General features: G+C 39.2%; 1 protein-coding gene across 3 annotated transcripts in view; it reads left to right on the top strand.

The window, feature by feature from the left end:
• The window catches only part of NCK2 (NCK adaptor protein 2), an 86,248-nt gene that overhangs the window by 30,947 nt on the left and 32,810 nt on the right, over window positions 1–22,491 (top strand). For 2 of the 3 annotated variants that reach the window (XM_071576187.1, XM_071576272.1), the window contains exon 2: window positions 2,248–2,319. The exons of the other annotated variant lie outside the window; for it this stretch is intronic. The gene's annotated coding sequence lies outside the window, so the exon portion shown is untranslated. The remainder of the gene's footprint in view (window positions 1–2,247; window positions 2,320–22,491) is intronic. 3 annotated transcript variants of the gene reach the window in all.

Raw genomic sequence — 22,491 nt, 5'->3', positions numbered from 1 at the left:
TAAGGAAGTGACTTTGTGTGACTCGTAGCAGAAAGCTTGCTATGGCTTCTCCAAAGCAAAGTAAAGATTTTTATCAGAAGAAAAGAGAAAAGGAGGTCACAATGCAACAGAATTGAGTCCAGGGGGGACAGAGACCAGTCTGCATCTTGTGCTTGTGTCTGTTAGACTAACAGAAGTTTATTCCAATGAAAGTGTTGGTAGGAATGAGATTTTCTTGTGTGTCTTCTTTTGACTCTTCCTGGTATCACCATTAACATTCTGAGCTACTTTTAATGTGTATTAATTGAGCTGCAAAAAATAAAACCATTCTTGCTGTACAGAAGGAAGTTAGTATTGTTATATTGAGATAAACACATGACTCATTATTTTCTAACATGTTTAGATGAAATTTGGATTACTTCTTTTTCTCAACTGTATTTCCGTTTAACTAATAAATACAAGGTTAGTTTTTCAAGTATTGATGATGAACAGTATTGTTTTTCAGCTCACTTTCAAGCACACATTCTATTATGCAAGCGTGCGTTTGTGAAGGTGGAAGCAGTAATTGAGGGAGGTGCTGGGTTTTTCTTCAAGGAACAAAACAAAAAAGAAACCCAAGCAAAGTCAGAGGCTTGATACAGCTCTTCAGTGATAGGTAGTAATGGGCAGTAGATAATTTGTGAGACAGCAAAAGGAAAGTTAGTACTATTCAGAAGATCTTGTACCAAAAAATGAAGAGACTTTAATTTTCCTACTTTTTCCACTTCATATTAAAAATATCCTTGTATTACTGACAAGATAAAAATGTGTACTACAAAACATTCAGCCAGTAGGAAAATATATCTGCTCTGCCTAAGGACTTTAATGTTGCTTCATTTACTAAAGTATCTTTCCCATTTACTTGATCTCCTAAAATTTCAGTGGGCAGTTTTCAGTGAGAACATGGGTAAGGTCTATAACTGGTTAGGAAAATGGATACAGCCAAGTGTGGTTGCCTGCAGTCTGTGTCTGCAGAAATCTGAAACACAGTTGGGTAGCGCATATTCTATCCACCACCTGGCAGAGGAGAAGGGACTGGTCACCCTCCAGCCCCATCTGCGTTCTGCTGTCACAGGCATATTTTCATTCAGTTGCTGAACTGCATCAGAATGTTCTTCTGTTGGGAAAGCACTACCTCATGATTTGTTATCCTCCATTACTGGTTTGTTGTTTGGGTTTTTTAAAATCTTGTATGTTTTTCAGGAGGGCTGGCAGTGCTTTGTCTCCCTTTGCAGCTGCTGAGGAGCAAGGGGTGGTGAGCTGCCAGAGGCTGAGTGGCAGGGAGTCTGTCATGCTTTACCCCTTTAACAATATGTTTATCCTTAAATGTTTACCGAACTGTGGTTTAGTAGTTCTCTTACTCTACTTACTATTGAGTGAAAGTCTAAATCTGGGTTTTAAACATCTGCATAAGGCATTTATAATACCTTTGTTAATCCTTTTTATTCTCCCCTTGCTTCCCTATGATGTACAGGATCATTGGATGAATGGTCCTTTAAATTTAATTTCTTCATAGTATGCTTTTGTAGAGTGACAACTCGTTGGAATCTGTTCAGAAGACTTTTAACAGAAGCATTTGTGCATGAGTGGCCTCAGGTTGTATAGGAATTGTGACACATCCTCCTTGTCCTCCAACCCCTACAAACAGCTTTATCTCCTCAGTCAGAGCTCCCTCTTGTTGGGTCACTGTCCCTTCTGCCAGAGGGCCCCAAGCCACAGTGATACTAATCCATCTGGATTACACATCCCAAAGTGTGCAAGTGTCCCCTGGGCAGAAGTACTCGGATGCCCCCCAAAACTGCTGGCTGTGCTTTTGCTGGTGTATGTCTTTTCCACATGTAAAGGCATTTCCTTTTTCTTAGGAAGTACAGGCAACTTCAAACTGACAAATACAAAAGTGAAGAAAACAGTAAATAATGGTGCTTTGTAAAATGTAATCTTTATAAATCTAGGCTAAATTTTTAACTCCATTTCTTGACTGATTTTTCTCAGTATTATGAAGGCTGAGTTTGTAATTGGTTTGTATTGTTTGTGGTTAAAATGACCTTGTGTTCATTGAGAGAAGTTAAATATGAAGGTGGAGTCTTTATGCTGAGCAGGTGAATCATGTTCAAGCCATTCTTCCTGCTCTTTAGCATCTCATGGGAGATTTTGATAGCATGGATACTAAATTACCTAGTTGATGGTCATCTTCTAAGTTCAGTGCTTATGTATTGTTTATTGTTTCAGACGGTGGTGTAAATAACTTTGTTGGAGAGTCTTGCCTTTCGCTGCCTGGATCCTTTTAACAGTGTGCCAAAGGTGAGTGATTCAAGTTCAGTGGTTATTTTCAAAAGTAAAGATAACAAGTGAACTGGATGTGTTGTTGATTTCGGCACTCATATGGCAGTGTGGTTGTGGTGGGGTTTTTTTGTTTGTTTGGATTTTTTTTTTAATACTCTGGATGAATGATTAAATAGCAAGTCTTTTTCTGTCAGTGATCTGGGACAAATCAGTTCTAGCTTTTACTTCCAGAAAAAAATAAAATTATAGGCTCAGAGTATTGATTAAGCACTAGATATTGCTACCACTGTTTTATGGCTCTTGTCTCCTGCTACCTGGTAATTTGACTTGGGATGTTTTCCCCTGAAGGCACAACATGGTGGTGTGGGAGGTATGGAAAAGTAGCAGCCATTCATAACTTATGGTGGAGCAGACTTAATATTATTCTCTTATTGAATTCTAAAAACTAGGTAATAGCTTTGAGAGTATTGAGAGGAAAGTACTGAGTATTGCAAGTATGGAGAGGAAAGAAGGTTCTTCTGTGAGAGCAGAACAGAATTTCATTCAATAGATAGAGAGTATCTTAGGCTGTCACTGAAGACCTGAAGAGACATAATAAAGCTGATGTTCCCATAGGATTTTTTTTGTATTAGCATCTGGCTATCTTCTTTGTGTTAATTTGTGTACCCTGATGTAAATTTCTAGTAACTGTAGTTGATCTCTTTGGCTTAGTAGTGATTTATCAACAGAAAGCTTTAATAAAATGAAACCTCATTACAACTGTACCAAAATGCAAAAGCAGAACTGCAGAACACTGAATGAACATTCAGCATTGTAGTGGCTGTAGTGGCTGCAGCATGGAGTGGAACATTCAGAATCTTACCTTCATTCATTACTTTACCAAGTGGATTTATTATTTCTTACTCCAATTCTCTGTTTATAAAATAAAATTAATGTTACCTTCTTCAGAGGGAAGTTACGAAGTCTGATTGTTGACACTTTGGAACCTTCAAATTAAAAGCAATACATGAAGTCCTTGTGTGCCTTGATAGTTGTTGTGAGTTCTGTTGAATACTTGTTCAATGAGGTGTTATGAGATGTTGAAATGAGGCTTAATTTGTTCAGTAAAGTGCAGGTGAACCAGTTAGAATTGAAAATGCAATCCAGTCTTAAGTATAACATCTCTGTATGTTTTTGCAAATGATTCAGTTTCCTTCAAACTGAAAAGGAAATTCTGAAGGTAGTGGACTTTTGCACTGTATTTTCAAATTGTCTATGTCTTTAAATGTGCTAAAAAATGTTATAACCCTGGTTTTTCTACCAGATCAGAGTGTATGTGTTTTTCTGTGATTCAGCATATTTGTAGTTGTTCATTTTTGAGGGTTTTAAACCCAAGTTAAAATATATCTATTGAAAGTGTTTTGTATGAGTTAGTTATGGGAAACTTTGATTCTGTCAGTTATGAAGAGAATGAAAAATATGTGCTGAGTAGATGTCTGGATGCCTTTCCCTTAAAAAAATAAATCTGCTGTAATTATGCCAATTATCCCAGGTGCCTAAAGTGTTGATTTTAAGCCTTTGAATGAACTTTAGTATTACTTAAATATATTTACAGACATTTAGTATAATAAGTGAGTTTATAGAATACTGTCCCTTATATTATGCTAGTGGCATAATGCTTTCTAACTTGTAATTGTGGACGGTAGGGAAGAACAATTTCAGCCCACTCCTACACTTGCATAACCACAGGTAATACCACCCTGAATAAATTGATCTGCCCTCAACTATGTCGTTTTTGTACTTTCTGTTTTAGATTTTTCTTTACTGCATTTTTTTCTGCTTCTCTTTGTAGTAATTGTAGTTCTTTGTTTGAAATACAGGCATGTTTTAGTTTACTAATAATACAAAAACTGACTGAGAATCCCTTGTCTATTTTTTTCAGCTTAGGTATCTGCAGGTGTAACTCGCATTTGTAGGGTTGACAGTACATGTTGCAACCCACAAATGGCCTTTGCAGTGTGCTTTAACTGCAGTCCATATGGATATTGGGGAACACTCTACAGCTTTCATCAACACACGAAAATTCATTTCAGTAAAAATAAAAAACTACCATGTTTTTCCTGGTGAAAATAGTTTTGTGGTATGATAGCTGGTACAGGCTTTGCCTGTCCGGTCATCCAGAGTGTCAGTTTTTCTGAGGTAAAAACACTTTGCCTGGTGGAAAGTATTTAGCATGTTTCTCATAAATACAGCTGAGTTAAGATGTGTGTGTGTATGTAAAATAGTTATATGTGAGCGAGCTAACTTGTGCCAAAGTGTCTTAGTGAACTGAGTATAATACAGGCAGTCACCAACCTTGTTGTCTTAACCAGTGTTCAGAGGAATGTCACTGACAGAACAGGTTATGAGCCCCTGTTTCTGTGGTTTCTAAATAAATATATCCAGGTGTTACACCAGTTTCTGTTAGCAGAGTTAAATATGCACTGCACTTTTGGGGGACAACTGATTTGGCTTAGGATATGATCTTGAAAAACCCTTCAAAATAGCCTATGCAGTTAATCTGCATCACAGGAGAGGGTGTCCTGAGACACTGAAAGTGTTCATGACTTTGGTGAGTCTTGTACATGGGGTCATACATTGCTGAACGTCAGCTCGAGACTTGTGGGGTGTGGGAACCAGGAGCAGTCCCTGTGCTAGCTAGCACTGCGTAGTTCGATAGGGCTGTGTCGGTGCAGGGGAGGGGCGGTGATCCCAAACTCTCCTGGAGCAGGAAAGCAGATTAGAAGCTGAGGTCACTGAGTTAATCTAAGATGTGACTGACCCATAAAGGAGCATTTATCATCTGCTTGCAGATACATCCAAGTCATTCCCTCTCCTTTGTTTGCTATGCCTAGTTTGTAGCTTTTTAGGGCAGAGTGCTTGAGCTGCTGCTTTGTAGAAATGGGCACACAGCTGGTGTTGGTAGAGGTCATTTAAAAATCATGTTCAAATGGTATGTATTGCATCAAATGTCTTATGGTATTACAAACAGTTGGGCTTGCTAAAATACTACCTTGCAATGAATGGGAAGAGAGCATATGTAGTTCATCTTGCTCAGTATCTGGTGAGTGGCTTTGTGTATGTTACCTAGGGACACTGGATAACTGCTGAAGTTGGTGAGTTTCACAGAACAGAAAAATATTTAAAGGTTAGTGTGGTATATGTCGTGTGGAATTCTGTTTCTAATAACTTCGTTAATTAATCTTGGATTACAGTTACTGTTTGCACTGCAGTAACAAAGCTCCAATTGTACTAAGCGGAGAGAATTGAGAAAATGAGCTTGTTCTGTTGTTTATTTTTTAAGCCAGTAGCAACATGAAGCATAGAATAATATGCATATAGATACAAACCTTCCACAGTCTCTTTTTCTTTCCTTGATTTTTAGAGTCTTATTTTAAGATATCTCAAGGTTCCTTGCAATCTCTGGGTTAAACTTCTGCTTTCCTTTGTGCTCTCTCCTCACATCCTCACACCCTTTTGTTTCAGTGATCACCTGTAGTTCTCTTCCCTCCTTATTTTCGAGGCTGTTGTCTGTGTCAGCTGCTCTTAGTTGTTCCACATAATAGAGCCTCTGTACAGCTTATTTTCTACCTGCTCCATCACTCTTTTATTCCCCCTCCTTTCTTTTAAATGATCCTTCTCCTGCCTTTTTATTCAGCAGCTGTATGCATAATGCTTCCAGTGGGCCCCCACTACTGTCACAACTACTCACACTAGGTTTTTTTCCTCACTAGTTTGAGTCCTTGCATTTTTTTTAGCATATCTTTTTCTTGTGACAGCTTGTTTTGCCTCTTCCTACTAACAATTTAAAATTTACCTCTAGCCTGATTTTTTTTTTCATGTGCAATACTGGCATCTTAGCAGACATGGTCTGATGTGTGAGGTCGGTATCTTCCTCTCCTGCAAGTAGCTGCAGCAGGTGATTATCAGAGAGATCATTTCCCACCAGGAAGTTGGGGGATCTAGATTTTACCAAAACACTGATTTTGAATTCTCTATCTTGCACCAAAATCTGTAGCACTTACCACATTCCCTGATAAGCTCAGTTGTCTCATACCATTAGTTCTCACATTATCACATACCAGCCCCAAAAATGCTGTTGAATGAGTGTTAGACCTCTCTTTATATTTGATCTCTGAATTTGTTTTTCAAGATTAAACAGAGTATTAGCTTTCCTTTCGTAGCTCTGCCTGAAGATTATTGAATCTTATTTTCTGCCAGCCCTGGATTTGCACAGAATCTGAAAGGTCTGTTCCATTATTGCTAGAGAGAGTACTGGTTTATTATGATGAAGATCCGTGTGCTTGGTAAGCTAAAGCATTTATCTCAAAACAAAAGGGTGTGACATCCTTGAGTTTACTTGAATGTTTTGACTATAACTACAAACCTTGTGTGTTTGTGTGTGTGTGTCTATGTATGTTTATAAAACTGTTTGTGAAACTGGCTCATAAGGAAGGCTTTGACAGTTGTGCTTCTTAGAAATTGAATTTACTGTCAAAGGGATAACAAAAACTTGCATTCTCAGCTGCTGACTTGCACCTCAGGCATTCTTTAGATGCATGGCTGCTGTAACATACTTTCTGACTGCAGTAAATTCCCGAGACTTCAGGAAGTCTTGACCTGTGAGCTGTAGGCCTTCTTCCATGGAACTGGTAACATGTGGTTTTGTTGCCAAAATGGGAGTGTCCCATTTGTGTGCTGGGTTTATGTCCATTGTGTGAGGAGAAGCTGCTGCTTTGTATTCTTCAGGAAAATAGGTGGTGGCAGAGAGATCAGAACCCTGCTGATTGTTGTGAGCTGCTTCCTGCCTGTGGTTTAGCAGAAGTGGAGGAAAATGACAGAACAAAGGTCAGTGGTCACACTAAGCATTATGGCCTATAGGTGGTGGCTGGGCATCTCCACATCCTGAGTCAGTACCCCAAGTAATCCTGCAGAATTCATAATGAGAGTGAAACAAAAACTGAGGGCAGAACGGGATGCAGTGACATAGTGCTGCTTCCCTTCATGGGCTATGGCTTGGTTTCAGGGCTGAGATTTTTGAACCTAAATGTATTTATTACACGTTAGAGGAGCAGGAATAGGACATCAAATAACACTCCAAATCAAGACCTGTTCCGCAGACCTTAATGTTCAACAAGAAGCCTAAGAACAAGAACAAATAAAATAAAAATGCTCGGTATTAGTCAATTGAAGGATTCAGAGATTTTGTGATGCAGGAATGGTGAACGGATCTCTTTTCTGTAAGTTCTCCATGAGGTCCAGGAAGGGAGGGGATGCATGTATCTTTTCACTTCTCCCTATTCTCTTTATTATCTATTTCTCTCTTTTCTATTTTATTCTGTATTACATTGAGGTGAGTTGAGAATTATCTTCTTCCTACTTCTGATGAGTTAAAGGATTGTAACTTGCTGCTCCAAAGCTCCCAGTATTTGTGTATGAATTTCCTTTAAAAAGCCTTTTTCATTGAGGCCTGATGCAGATTTGGTAACACTGACTTCTCTGAGTAAGGGCTGAGTTAGATAAGGAAGAAATTGTTTACTTTTGTTGTAATACTACTTACAACAGGGTTATAGTGTGTTGCTCTCGGATATTGACTACAATTAATACTAAATTATAAGAAGGTGCCAATTATTTTGTATGGCTCTCAGCTAAACTTGCATATGGGACTGATGTGAGAGTGATTATCACTGAAAATTTGTAACAATATAAAGTTTTCAGTTTGTATTAATCTAGGAGGAACAATAACTCTGTGCTTAAACTTCCATGCTTCAGACCTGTAGTTTAGAACCTGATTTTCCTTTATTTAGTCTTTGTTTGTATAGATACTAATCCTCAGAGTCTCTCTGCATGTCTAGAAATTACTTGGCTGCTGTTATTTCCCCTTCACATTTGTTGATGCATTTTATTGTTATGTGGTGGGAGTAAGGAAGAAAATGTGTCTGCAAGTGTGTGAGGATAGAACGTCTCATCACTGTAAGAGTACATAACATTTCTGGACGAAAGGGAATGTGATGTAGTAGCGAAAGCCAAATGTTTAATTTTGAACGAGTTTACTGCAGGGAGATTTCATTCAGAAAAAATAAGCTGTAAAGAAATTTGTGACAGAGGATAAAGACAGTAGGAGAATTTTTCAAGTAGCTTGGAAATATTCAGTTTTGTTCAAGCACTGGAGGTGAGAATAGGAATAAAGGAGGGTGAGAGTCCGGTGTCACCAGGCTGTGTTGGCCTCTATTTGAATGTATATTTTACTCATAGAAATTTAGACTTTTCTAGTTGCTTATTCTTAGTTTTGTGTACATGTTTCTATGGAAAAAGTCAGATATTCCTACAGTGAAAGTTTAGTTTCAAAAGCTTATCCTTTTGAATGTCAATTCTGGTGCAGTAGAAAATCGTGTTGGGATAATAGCAGTGGAACAACATTTTAGACTGTCTGTGTAAGCTGTCTTAGAGCAGCTGGCACCTGCACGTAAGAGTTCAGAATAAGGAGCATCTTCCTAACGTGCTTACAGCAGCCTGTGTTCTCTGGAGGATGCCTGGCAGAAGGGTTGCAGAAAATCCTCTTTCATCCTTTTCCCCCTTCAGTGAATGATGTTTCTCTCTTGGCTTTGTGTCCCTCCTCATCGACTGAGGAATTAACAATAGGTAGCTGCTGTAAAATCCTGTGGCAGAGGACTCACAATTTTTTGGAAGAGGACCTCATTTAAACTGGAAGAAGATATGTAAGAAATAACTTGATTGAAATAAATGAATGCCATCAACATTCCAGATCAAAAATGTTGTCTTGACTTCAAATTTAAAACATTTTTGAAGAGTTATAGAACAAGTCACTTTGAAATGTGTTTTATTGGGGAAAGTGTGAGGAGTAGTATTTCCTCTGCATTTGTGTTTTGGGAACACTAAGAGGGGATTCCTGTCTCGACCCTGAAGTGCTGTTAGACAGAAGAATAGCTAACTCTAGGAGAAGATTGGGATTGCTATTTCTTGTCTGGATTTATACTTTCTCAGCTGTATTGTATTAGCACACATTTAATGGGACCAACTTGTGAAGCTACAGCATTCACTTGCATCTCGTACAAGATCCATCAGTGTTTCTTTATTTAAATTGTGCTTTCTCTTGATATGTATCCTATCAGGAAATTGAAAGCATAGCTTTCTGTGCAACTGTCTCGTGATCCAGTCTTCTTCAGGAACATGTACAGATTTATACAGGAATAAATTTAATGGTATTAGCTGTTTCTTAATGAAATCTAACCCTGAATCTCTGAATGCTTATATATGTAAGCACAGAATCAAGAGTGTTATCTTACATCCAGTGATTATTTTTAGCTGTACTATTCAAAAAGCCTGCTTTTTAGATAGTAGCTTTTTGCCTGAGTAACTCTCCTAGATAGGAGAAATATGTGTTCATTAACCTCAAATTCAGGTAAAAATCTGTGGAACTTTCCCTTGAGATTTAAATTGAGAAGTACCTTAATTTATTTTCACTGCTACATGGAGATTTTTATATTGAGTAAAAATTCTGGTCTGGGTGACCTGGTAAAAAAATCCCTAAGTCTAAGAATATATTCAATATTTGAAATTACAGCAAACTGGAAAGCTCACTGGAGGAGAGTCTGAACAGGGCCCTTAAATTGCTTAGTGCTCTGTGAGCTAAAAAGTTTTAAATTGTTTTAATAAATGCATTTTTCCCATTTTCCTACTGTTATGAGGTAGATTGAATGGGGTTTTTGAAAAGCAATTGATAAGTTGCTTAAGACTATAAAGTGAACATTGTCTAGAAATGGAACATGTGCTCTTTCCCCCCCCCTTTTCTTTGGGAATAAATAGGTTTTTGAACTGAACAAACATCTCTTCCTCTTTCTAGTTAAAAAGTGAATATATGATTTTTCCGTTGGGGAACAGAAGGTCAGCAGTTCAATTTTATTTTCAGCATTTTATAGACAGTTTAAAGTGAAATCCCTTGAAAAGTAGGTAGTGGTGTTTCAAGGGATTAGCAGTAAAACATAGCAATCCACGGTGATTCTGAGCTTTGTCCTTCTGTGCAAGATCAAGGTTAAACTTCTTATGTCTGAGGACTGTTCTTTGTTTATACAATACATAAATGTACTAACACTTCCAGTGAAGTATAACTCCTGCAGACTGTTGAATGTTTGAGCTATGGGAAGAGAAGGAGCAATGGAAGAAAATCATTCAAACACTTCATTATTTGGAATCTTGAAAGAAATTCAAGGATGTCTTCTTTACAAAATCTCATGGTGTTCACCATGTCCTGAGTAGCTGGATGTTCAAATTTTGAGGAGAGAAGGAAGGTTTATTGAGAGTGAGGATGAAAGTGCATGAACAGAGGTACACTTAATTTGCTCCTTCAGAGAGCATGTTTTACCAGTCTATCCTATAGATATTATTACCTAAATGTCCTCAGAAGAGTTTCTGATTTTTTCCTGACCTTGTGTGCTTGGCTCCCTCCTACTCCCTTTTCGTAAGGGACTGTGGAGAGGTTGTTAGGTGTGAAATGGTTTGTAATTTTGTCTGGTGTAGACACCTAAGGTGTGTTGTATTCTTCCAGGACTTTCCCTTTTCTTTTATCTTGTTTGTTTTTGTTTTCATGTGTTTCTGAATAGAGAGGTAAACTTTAGTGCTGTCTGCTGTGAGGAATGGAGAGAGCTGTCCAGAGCAACACAAGCAAACACGAAGCTTATCTGTGTCTATGTCTTAGTAGAAACACCCATAAACCAACTGCAGGGATGTGGCCATTAATCATTGCTGCTGTTTTGGAGGTGAGATGAGGTCTCTTTTCCAAAAGTTTCCTTTAGTGCAGCTGTTGTCTATTAGATGTGTGGTTTTTTTCTGAAACTGCTTTTAAAAAAATTCAGGAACAGGTAAGCCAATGCTCTTTTCTGCCCCTCTTGCTATATCTAAATGGGAGGCAGTTTTGGATTCTGTTCAGTTTACTCTGCAGCCAAGAAACATAGGCCAAAAAGGTTGCCACCTCCCTGTTTGTCTCATGCTGTTTGCAGCCAAGGGGTCTGAAGATGTCCTCACTGCACTGTCTGGGTTTTCCCATTGTTGTCTAGAATGTACCATCACTCTTGATGGCAGTTCCTTCACAATAAGGCAAGAAACATCTTTTTGCACTGATAGTGGAAGAAGTCACTTGGAGTTGGGTTATCCACAGTAGCTGCATCTGCGTAAGCTGCTGAAGGAGACAGAACCAAAACTTGCAGCTGCTGCTGTCACCTGCCTGAGCCCTGCCTGCTGCTGGGGATTGCAGCAGCAGCTGCAGGAAAAGGAAGCTGAGGCCAGATGGCACAAGCATGTGGGGGCTAAAGGCTGGAGGAAGGGGTTGCTAGGAAAGGATGTTAGCTGACTGTCTGCTGTTGGAGTTGCTGTATATTCAGACTTTCCCCCTATCTCTCAACAAAACCAGGAAAGATAATAGTTCATGTTCCTTGTGCATTCTGTTAAGTATAAAATAAAGGGGCATGAAAAGATGCAATTTTTTGTAGTCTTTAAGACATGGGGAAATAATTTTCTGCCCAAAATACTGTCTGGGTGGGATGAAGCAGTATTTAAATCATCTAACTACAAAACCCTCTTTATTTGTGTTCCTTTTCTTGGTCTTTAGAAGGTTGCCAGTACTGTCTGTTAATCTTTAACCTGTTTTCTGAATGATATAAAAATACACATTTCTTAAAAACATCCCCTACTCCTCCCAAACAAGCTGAAATATGTTTCTTTGTTTTTTTAATCCCTTAAGGTTGTCATGCCCTGTTTAGGAAAAAACTTGAGCTAGATTTTTCTTATAAGCCCTTTGCCCTGTCTATTGGTGACCATATTCAGTCTCGTTAAAGACCTTTTAATGTGTTATCTCTGTAATTTCTATTACTATAATTATTTATCTTTTAAGCATAGGTAAGTTATAAGACTCCTAGCTAGCACTGTGAAACTGTGAGTTGCTATAATACCAGCTTGTTCCTGTAGAACACCAGCTTCTTGTCCTTTGAAATAGAATTTGAAATTTAAATCATCTGTGAGAAGCTAAAAGCAAACACTGCCTACTTTATAATAGGCATGGTGTTCCAAAAGGGCTATAAAATATACTTTTCAAGTAAAACATCAAAAGGTTTTTAAAAACTTAGCTTCCTGAAACAACAGAGTCCATACCACATAAATAGAAAAGATGATAGTACTTGATACTGTGTTTTAAAGGTGGTCACATTGATTAAGCATTTGTGTCTTGAACTGCCCCATATGAGGCAATTCTGTGGCATAGCCGTATTACTAACAAAATTTTTAAAAATACGGAACTGGGAGGATTAGCTTGATTGAAGGTCACAACATGAAATGAGTGCATAGCATATAAAATTAGGGTGTTACTGCAAGATTAATAGAAGGCCAGAACTCAGATTTGTGTTCTACTGATGCTGCAGCAGCCTACCTTGTAACAGCCTGGATGGCTTTCTCTTTCTACCACTAGAGAGTTAGCAGGCTAAAGTATCTGCTACTTTTCATAGAATCATAAAATATTTACAGTTGGAAGGGACCTTTAAAGGTCATCTAGTCCAGCTCCCCCTGCAGTGAGCAGAGACGTCTTCAAATGGATCAGGTTGCCCAGAGCCCTGTCTAATCTGACCTTGCGTGTTTCCAGGGATGGGTCATTTACCACCTCTGTGGGCAACCAGTTCCAGTGTTTCACCCCTTTCTTTGTAAAAAATTTCTTCCTTATATCTAATCTATATCTACCCTCTTTTATTTTAAAGCCATCACCCCTTTCCTGTTCTAATAGGCCCTGCTAAAAAGTATGTCCCCATCTTTATCTACTGGAAGGTGTGCTATAAGGTTTTCTCCAGGCTAAACAACCCCTAGTCTCTCAGCCTGTCTTCATAGAAGAGGTACTTCATCCAGTTGATCATCTTTGTGGCCCTCTACTGGACCTGCTCCCACAAGTCTGTGTCCTTGCTGTGCTGCATGCTCCAGGGCTGGACACAGCAGTCCAGGTGGGGTCTCAGCAGAGCAGAGTAGAAGGGCAGAATCGCCTTCTTTGACCTGCTGACCACACTGCCTTTGGTGCAGCCCAGGATACACTTGGCTTTCTGGGCTGCAAGTGGACATTGCTGGGCCATCTCCAGCCTCTCATCTACTAGTACTCCACAGTCCTTCTCCACTGGGCTGCTCTCAGTCCCTTCATCCCTCCAGCTTATACTGATATCAGGAGTTGCCCTGGCTGAGGTGCAGCACCTTGTACTTGGCCCCGTTGAACCTTCTGAGGTGCCCATGGGCCCATTTCTTGAGCTTGTCCCGGTCCCTCTGGATGGCATCCCATACTTCAGTTATGTTGACTACCACTTAGCTTGGTGTTATCTGCAGACTTGCTGAGAATGCACTCAATCCCACTGATGGAGACATTGAACAGTACTGGTCCCAGTATGGACACTGCTTGTCACTGATGTCCATGCAGACACTGAGCCATGGATCAGTGTACACATGATCCCTGGCTGTGACCATCCAGCCAATTCTTTACCCTTGGAGTAACCTACACATCAAATCCATATCTACAATTTAAAGAGAAGGATGTTGTAGGGGACCATGTCAAAGACCTTACTGAAGTCCAGATAGACAACATCTGTAGCCCTTCACTTGTCCACAAATGGAATCACTTAATCATAGAAGGCCACAAAGTTGGTCAGGTAGGATTAGCATTTGGTGAAGCCACTTTCTGATATAGCAATTAGCAATTTTATTCTTATTTGATATTTTCCAAAGTCTTACTGTTGTGACAGCGTTATGTCCTCTTACTGCAACTTCTGAGACTGTGTGCCTCAAATTACAAACTGTATTAGACTGAATAATGGGCAGCTGTGACTGTGAAGTGACCTTGGCTTTCAAGAAAGGTGGAAAAATGCATCACCTACAGCCATCAGAGATTGTCATTGATAAGACACTGGGCTGCAAGCAAAATATAGGTGGATCTTGCCAAAGAGATGGGATCCAGACCTTGTGATTAAAACTATTCCTTAAGTGGTTAGTTTACATTTTAAGAGATCATTTGAAGCAGTTCCTGCTTACTTTATCTGGGCAGACTTATTTGTGTGATAGACTTCATGAAAATACTGGGTGGGAAATGTTTTTACAAACATCTTTTTATATTTCTTATATAAACACACAAAAATTTCATTCTTGTTGAATGTGGTAAAATGCTATACTGACTCCTTGGCAGGAAGGATGTATTTCTGAGTGCTTCTAATATGTATTCTCCCTTATTTCTTTGTTTCTTTTAAAAAGACTTCTAAGCCACTTACAAGACAAAAAACAAGCTTAATGTCTGTGCTCTACTGGAGATATGCAGAAATTCGTTACCACTAATCTAGCCTTGAGGTTTCCTGTTTGCAGTTGTTCTGCAGGGTGCTGGTGCGTAGCTGCAGATGTATTAGAGATTGGGATATCAGATATGTTGTGGGGCTGAGAGGCAAACATTGCTTAGCAGCTGTCAAAGGCATCCGCTGCAGAAACAAACCCCAGACCTCGCAGCATTGTGTCCATGAACAGTGGCAGGTGACACAGAGGGAAAGGGGGTCTGACGTGTGGGGGCGCAGGCAGAAAGGCCAAGTTACATAGTACGGCTCTAAACTGTTGGTTAATTAAGTCTGATCAGTCACTCTTTTGAGGATATACAGCCTGCTTATGTTTTAACAAGAAGAATAGTGTAAAGATCCCATACTTGCGGTGCCCATAGAAGTGGACCGTGGCAGCCCTGTCCTGCCTGGGTGCACGAGCCGTAGTGCCTCTGGAGTGATTAATGTTTCCACTGGGCTGTATCGCTCTCACTGTTTCATTTATAATTATGCCTTTCTGTTTGGGTTTTTTTTCCTCCCTAAGTGACTCAAAAGGAAACCAAGTACTTTTTGCACCTAAGAGCAAATGGCCTGGATACTGCCAGAAAGGCTCATGGTGCCTGCTGAGCCTGCCTTTGAAGTCACTCCTGCACTGTGGCTGGACCTGTGTTCTCAGCTGGTTGTTTAATCTGTCCAGCTTGAGTAGATGGGCAGACCTAAACCAAGATGTCAAAAGCAGTGAAAAATGCACCAAAAATTTTTTAATTTGTTCATGCCTGTCTTTCTTAAAACCCTTTTAATAAGTTGCTGGTATGCAGTGTGCATTTTTTAAGGAGTCCTTTGTCTCTTTTTCTTTAGGGTTAGAGTTTGTCTGACTGCTTAGTGGTGTTCTCAAGGATGGTCCAATTTATGCTTTCAAATTAGTGGTGCAACTGTAACTCTCCAGGACAACTTCCTCTCCAGGACATTTTCCTCAGAGTGGATGCTAAAACTGTAATAGCTTTGTGGATAGTTTTGGTATCTTGGGGTGCATTTGGAAAGTAAAAGTGTTTAACTTTTTTATTACTTTTATATGCTAGTTAATGACAGCAAAGAAAATGGTTGTCAATGTAAAATAATCTCATAGTGTAGAAATAAATACTACACATATTTTCCTTACATTGTGTGCAGTCAGCCTAATGTTCTAATTCTGTACTTATTCTTTTGCTAATATTTAATCTATTCCAGTGCATTTTAATATCTTTTTTATAGTTCCCGATGAGCTGAACCACACTTCTTTTGATTCTTTCAGTTTGCATTTTCTTACTTGAGCCTGTTGCTGTCAGTTTTTCGATATCAAAGAAAGGACCAGGGCAAAGGGACACAGAAAACCTCTTGAGTTTTTTACCTCACTTTTTGAACAGGTTATTCTTTTGACTGTGTAATACTTATTTTGTAAATGCTAAATGGTGAGAATAAGAAATTGTAGTAAAACATTTCTCCTTCACAGTGAATTCATTTATTTACAACTTTGTTCACTTTTAGTTTTAACAGCTTCCCCTCATCTTTGCTTTCAGCTTTGGAAAACTGACCCACCTAAAGTACTGACAGCAGCATCTATTGATTGTGACTGTGTCTTCAGTTTGCACATCAAAGTAAATTAGATAATAATTACTTGCACTTACACGTTTAGTTCTACAATCAATGCATCCTAACGAGACCTAATTGTGAAATACCCCAAATTAATTGTCACGCTTTTGTTAAAACAGTCAGCAATTTTAGGCTGCCCAGGTGTGTGGAGAGGTTTTACTCAGGCAGCAATTTGACACCTTAGAATTGCATAGCTGAGTGATCAATGTTTGGTCACTACAGCTATTTAGTGAACTTTCTTTAAAAGAGGGAGAGAGTAGTGTTACAATAATTTTTGATGCCGTGACCTCTTTCCAAAGAAATGCATCCCTTGAGATGGACTGACCCACATTTTATGCAGTATTAAACTGTTAAACTGCAGAAGAGCAGTTAGACAAGGTGGCCTTTGTGAGCCATCTCTGTTTGTCCAAGCAGTAGCAAACAGCCCAAGTAACAAAACCTGGGAAGGATTTGACAGGTTCTGACAAAGGACTGCGATTTGCCATAATTTGGGGCAGTTTCTTTACTCTTTTTAAACCTCTGCATGATGAGATTTTTCTTGTCGCAATCATTAGAAATATATCTTCCTTGGTTTAGGTTAACCTTGGCCTTTGAATGAAGGAAATTGTATTTTCCTGTTTTTTTTCAAATATGTTCCACTGGAAACAGCTAAAAGTATGTCCAAAAGGTATATTTTTTTTCACAAGTTTTTAAATTCACATTTCTATTCTTTTAATGCCTTCTGAGTTCTGTCTTTGGTGTTTTACTGATCCCCAAGAACCGAGTAAAACAGTCTCAAATGTAGAGATGCGCTTTTTTAGTAATCTATATGTCAAAACTATTCATCCAGGATGATTTTAAAAAAGAACAACCACACACCGCCACACACAGTAAAGAAAACAACTGTAAGTGAAAACAAAGCTTCAAACTTCCTGAAACAGTAGGCAGGCTAACCAGAGATTGCATCATCTTAAATAAGAAGGCTTCAGATTTAGCGTGTATTTCAGATTAAGGGATCTGAAGTAAGTAAGTACATCTGTTTACTATGAAAGAGGCCTTGGTAGAGAGAAACTTATTTTAATTTTCCGCTATTGTGTTACTTTAGAGCACCAAATATTGCCTATTTACTATAGATTAGGAAAGATTAACCAGGTGGACATCAGATAGGTGGCCTGTCAGTAACATGTGTTGCAGGGTTCAAACCCCATTTTGCTTGTCAGAATTTGGGGACAGAAGAAGAAATTATTCAGCCTTCAAATCTTAAAACCGTAGTATGTCATCAACTAGCTTTTCATTCTTGCAATGCAATTAACTAAATATGATATAGTAATTGTGTCTTAATATTGTACAGCAATTACGTGGTTTATGTACATCAGTGTCATGTAAAAGCCTCTGTATCAATTTTGTCCCTTTCTTTCAGCCTTAGGAAGACATCCAGTTCCAGAACAGTCTATTATGTCAATTGACACTGCCTATTAATAGAATTTTTGCTTGTTCCCTTGGTGAGGGATTAAATTTCAAGCATTACTGTCAGTCATTTTTCAGTCATGTTCCTTTTTACAAAACAAATTGTGAACAAGGAGAGCAACCACTTCCTTTCTCACTGCATCTTGAAATCTCAAACATACACCTCCTGTTTGCATTATCCTAACAAACCCTGACATAACCTTGAGGCTTCCTCCTGAGGGCAAAGAAAAAACCCTGCTTTTCTGCCCATTGGGCCAGGGCATTAAACCAGTTGTATGTAGTGTTAACTTGTGTCAGTCTGTAGGTGAAGATTGTGGTTCAGGTGGCATGTTGATATGGATCCTTTCTTGTTTGTTGTTGTGGGAGAAACACAGTAGTCCTATATGGGGAGGGGAGAAGAGGGGGGGAGTGAAATTCAGGCTTGGTAAGAGAGAATGAGATCTGTGTAACAGTTATATGTAGTTTAATACTTGAAATAACACCAGCAAATTCTTCGCATGACAAATCACTAGTAGGTTGCAAGTTTTTCAGAGCAAATTCTCTTAAGTACTACTTCATTTAAGTTTCCATAATCTCCAGTATTGCTTGCATGGTTCACAGTTTCAGGTGTGACTTCAGAATGGCACAGGTGGTTTTTTTTGTCTCTTTTTGCCTGGCATTGGTAAACTGTTGAATCATTGGTAGTTTACTGAACATAAACTTTTCCTCTCTGGATTTTCTTCTGATAAAGTCTATACAGGAGCTACAGTACTAGATATTCCACTGATGCCTGCCTTTATTCTGCCATAGGGTTAGTTAATGTGTGAGCAGACTTTCAGTACAGTCATAACTGACTTGACTTTGGCTGGATTTTTGTTCACTGCCTTCCTAGCTGGGCAGATTTTTCAGTTCCCCCCCTCTCCCCAGGGTGATTTTGTGTAGGAAACTTTTGGTGTGCGTTTCTGCATCAGGGCAGCTGCCACTGACGGCAGGAGTCCTCTTGTAACAGAATCTAAACTGGAGCAAAGAAACAAAGTGGCTGAAAATACCTAAGCTCAATCTACTATATTATTTGTAACATTGCAGCAAATACAGTGTCAGTAAAATAAATTGGTTGCTATTACTGGTTGCTACCAGTGAAGGAATTCCTGGGTTAAAAGGAGTTATAGATGTGTATTGGTCACACAGCTAATAAAAGAATTACCTTTTGAAGGTTTGGGTTGTGGAGTTTTGTTTGCTCACTTAATGTGATATTTTCATTTTGGGTTGATTCTGGTTTTTATGGTTGGAAGTTGGATTGCCATAAAATAAAGCAAATGGCTACTTGATATGGTAAGGTAAAAAACACAGCCATGTGAAATAATATTGTACGGAGAAAAGACTGTGTTGCATTTCATACATTTACAGTTCCTTGCAGAAGTATTTAAAAGCTTTTCACTTGTGCTTTTTACAGTGTGGAGTGTTCCCATCAGATATGAGGAGAAGGTGGTATTTCAGTGCTAGGATTTTTGAGCTTTTTGAGGAGGAACTATACGAAAGGTTGTACACTCTCTGCAGTAATGGATTTTCATTTTCTTGATATGATGGACTCTCATGTTACCATTAAAATCTGTGGGACTATGGTATTTTTGTTGTGCAGTCTGTAAGCAGTACACTATAGAAATTTCACTTTTTCAGTGCATGTCAGGTTTTATAGGACACTCAGATGCTTTGGAAGGATTTATTGTTCTTTTCTCCTTATGTTTTTTCCCAAATCTACTTTTATATTTTGCTTATAATCTTTTACTTGGCACACAGCTCTGTTGCAGAAGCCTTTCAAAACTATTAATTCTACAGCCTCCCTTCTGGGAAATAAATGTGTCCTTATTCACATACTAGGAAATCTCAACTCTGCCAGTGTCATAGGAAGAACCATATTGTTCTTGATGAAACCAGTCTAATGATGTAACCATATGCAAATAATTTTAAGAACTTCAATGTATTTCCCCACATCTAAAGAAACCCCAACAAAATAAAACAAAAACAAAACCCAGCAAATGAACCCCCCGGACATGGAAAACAAACACACCCCTCCCCCTAAAAAATTCCAACACTAAAAAACGCAACCCAGCTTAACTCCTGTGCTGGTTTAAAGGTAAACCGGCAGTCAAAGTGAACCCAACACTAAAGATATTATCAGTCAGAGTTACAATTTAATAAAAATATTATAAGTGCAATGATACAAAGAGAAATTGATTTTAACCCACAAAACCCAGAAGTATAACCCAGCACCCTGAGGCACAAACACAATAGTGTTCCTTAGCCCCTGTGCTGAGACCCACATGGTTCTCCTGAGTCCAAAGTAAAGAGAAGGGAAAAACCTGTTGGTGCCGATGACGGTTGCAGTCTGATTGAGGTTCTGGTCCTCCTCTGGATCTCACGAGTGGTCCCAGAAGTCCTCAAACCCCAAGATCGTATATGCTCCACTTCAGGTGGGAATGCCCAGTACCTCCACCAGCTTGGGGAGTTCCACAATGGGTGATCTGACTCTGAGTCACAGGATATTTTTAGAATTGTTGATGGCCCATTAGCAGCCATGACCCCTCAGGCTGGGTGTGAAGGTGCTGACGACTCCCTGGAGGGGAGTTACCACAGCTCTCATCTCACAGGCTTCTTTAACACCCAGCTTGTAGCCTGAGGGGTCAGGTGTGCCCTGGACAGCTGCTGCAAATGGTCCATTGTTAACAGTTCATGAGAAATGACATGGAGGCTGTAGAATAGACAGCTTTGGTCACACCCACACAGTGATAAACTGGTCCCAGCTGCTGAACTAGGACAACTCCACTCACATGCATAGAGCTTTAAAGGGACATATGTTTAGCTGCAATTACACTATGTATTTTGACTCTAAATCCTGTTCCCATTTGGGAAGAAAAACTTGTGCCATTAAACATCCAGTAAGACCTAGAGAACTTTTTGGAATGGGTTGCGTGTGAGCATGATATAAAACTTGGCTCCTCTATACCTCTGCCAAAATTGTATCATGCCAGGGGTCTGGTTGTGAAATGACATAGTTTCTCAGGGGTAGTGGCAGTTTTACATGTCCACAGTAACGGGAATTTGAGAAATTGAGTAGCTTTGAGCAGCCTGCCTTGAGCAGATTTCAGAGGGCTGCAGTTGATGTTGTCGGCCCTGATATGTGGTCTCTTCGGTGCTTCTGTCCTTGCCCAACACCTTGGGGCAAGACTTGACAACTTCTACAACAGGGGTCAATTAGTCAAATATTGTTCCTAATGTGGTTTTTTATTACTAATGTGCTGTAATATTGTTAGGCCATTTAACTTGCCTATGTTGTGAAAATAGCCGTTTTTAGAAGAGGAGCCTATGTAGTAGCAACATCAACCAACTGCATAGATGGTGTTCTATTTCTTCATGCCCTTCATGTCCTCAGGAATAGTAAGAATTGACCGCTTTACAATCGCTGAGATAAAAAAACCTAATCTAAATTGGAGAGATAGATTATATTGACAATGCCAGCCTCCAGACCATGCTTGATTGCAGTCCCCCTGTGGCTACATCAGCTTATCGACCTGTGGGCTCTCTGTCCATTTTATGTCAGTCAGGAAGCAGAGCTGCTTATTGGAGTCTGAGGTCCAAAGCTCAGGCTCTCCTCTATCATTGCCAGATGGGCTTACTATTTTAGAGGGAAAAAGGGTTGAATAGTATAGCGACTTATTTCTTGTGAAAGCATCGATTCCATGTGTGTAAGTCACAGCGTTTTTGAACAGTTTCTTCTCAGTTGTCCAAAGCCTCCTAGCTCCTTTTAAAATTCATCTTGATGTTTCAATAATGTTTTAATTGTTGTATGTTTTTTCTGTTTTCTGATTGGAAATGGAGAACTTGTTGATCTCAGCTTCAGATTTTCAAAAATTATGTCCTGCTTTGGCCATGAAGGATGACATTGCTGGCACTTGCTGTCAAGTGCTTTAGCAACCATAGCTCAACCCTATATGATCATCTCCTGGAAAGAAAATTCATAAGAAGAGGCTATTAAATTATAATAGAGTCCACTCTCATGTTTTATGATAAAGGATTAACTTTAACTAAGGAAAGCACTTACTTTCCTTAGCGTAGACAAGGTGGGCTGTCTAGCAGGCAGTTTTCACAGCTTGTGCTGTAGCTCAAGGGGGAAACTGTTTGTGTCAAAGACTGCAGAAGGAACCCTTTCAGAATATAGGTGATAAAACTTACATTCTGAACTGAACTGCTGAATTAGATTCATCGTTTTAATTAGCTTTCTGTCACATAAACTATTCAGTATCAATACATGTAAGACCTAGGCAACAAAGTCAAATCTTGTTGCAAAGATCTTGGACATTAATAGTTTGAAGTCCTCTAGGACCATTTTCTACAACCAGTAGTTGGAAGGAAATCTACACCTTTTACTTAAAAAAACCCCAAACTGCTACATTGATTTTCAAATATGTTCTCACCTCCCACTCTCTCCCATCCTCCTCCACTTTCCTCCCCCCACAACTGCTCCTGCCAGCGATTAGACCATTTTAACTGACTTCTCAGAATTTAGAAGATAAATTCAACATGTTTTGGTTGGCATTATAATATGTTTGAACGTCACTGGTTCTAGCATGGGATTTTTCTCTTCCTTGTACACTATTGTTCTCCCTCACATTGTTCCTGGTAATTGCTGGGATGTGCAGGAAAACGTGGAGGCATGTAGCTGTCTTTATGCAGCTGACAATAGCTTTGTAAGAAAGAGATCATTGTTCTTACAGGTAACTGAAAAAAT

This window comes from Pithys albifrons, chromosome 1 (genome assembly GCF_047495875.1).
Source record: "Pithys albifrons albifrons isolate INPA30051 chromosome 1, PitAlb_v1, whole genome shotgun sequence".
In the NCBI taxonomy this organism is placed as follows: Eukaryota; Metazoa; Chordata; class Aves; order Passeriformes; family Thamnophilidae; genus Pithys; species Pithys albifrons.
The sequence above is the reverse complement of the archived record's forward strand: the minus strand, read 5'-3'. Positions and strand labels throughout refer to the sequence as shown.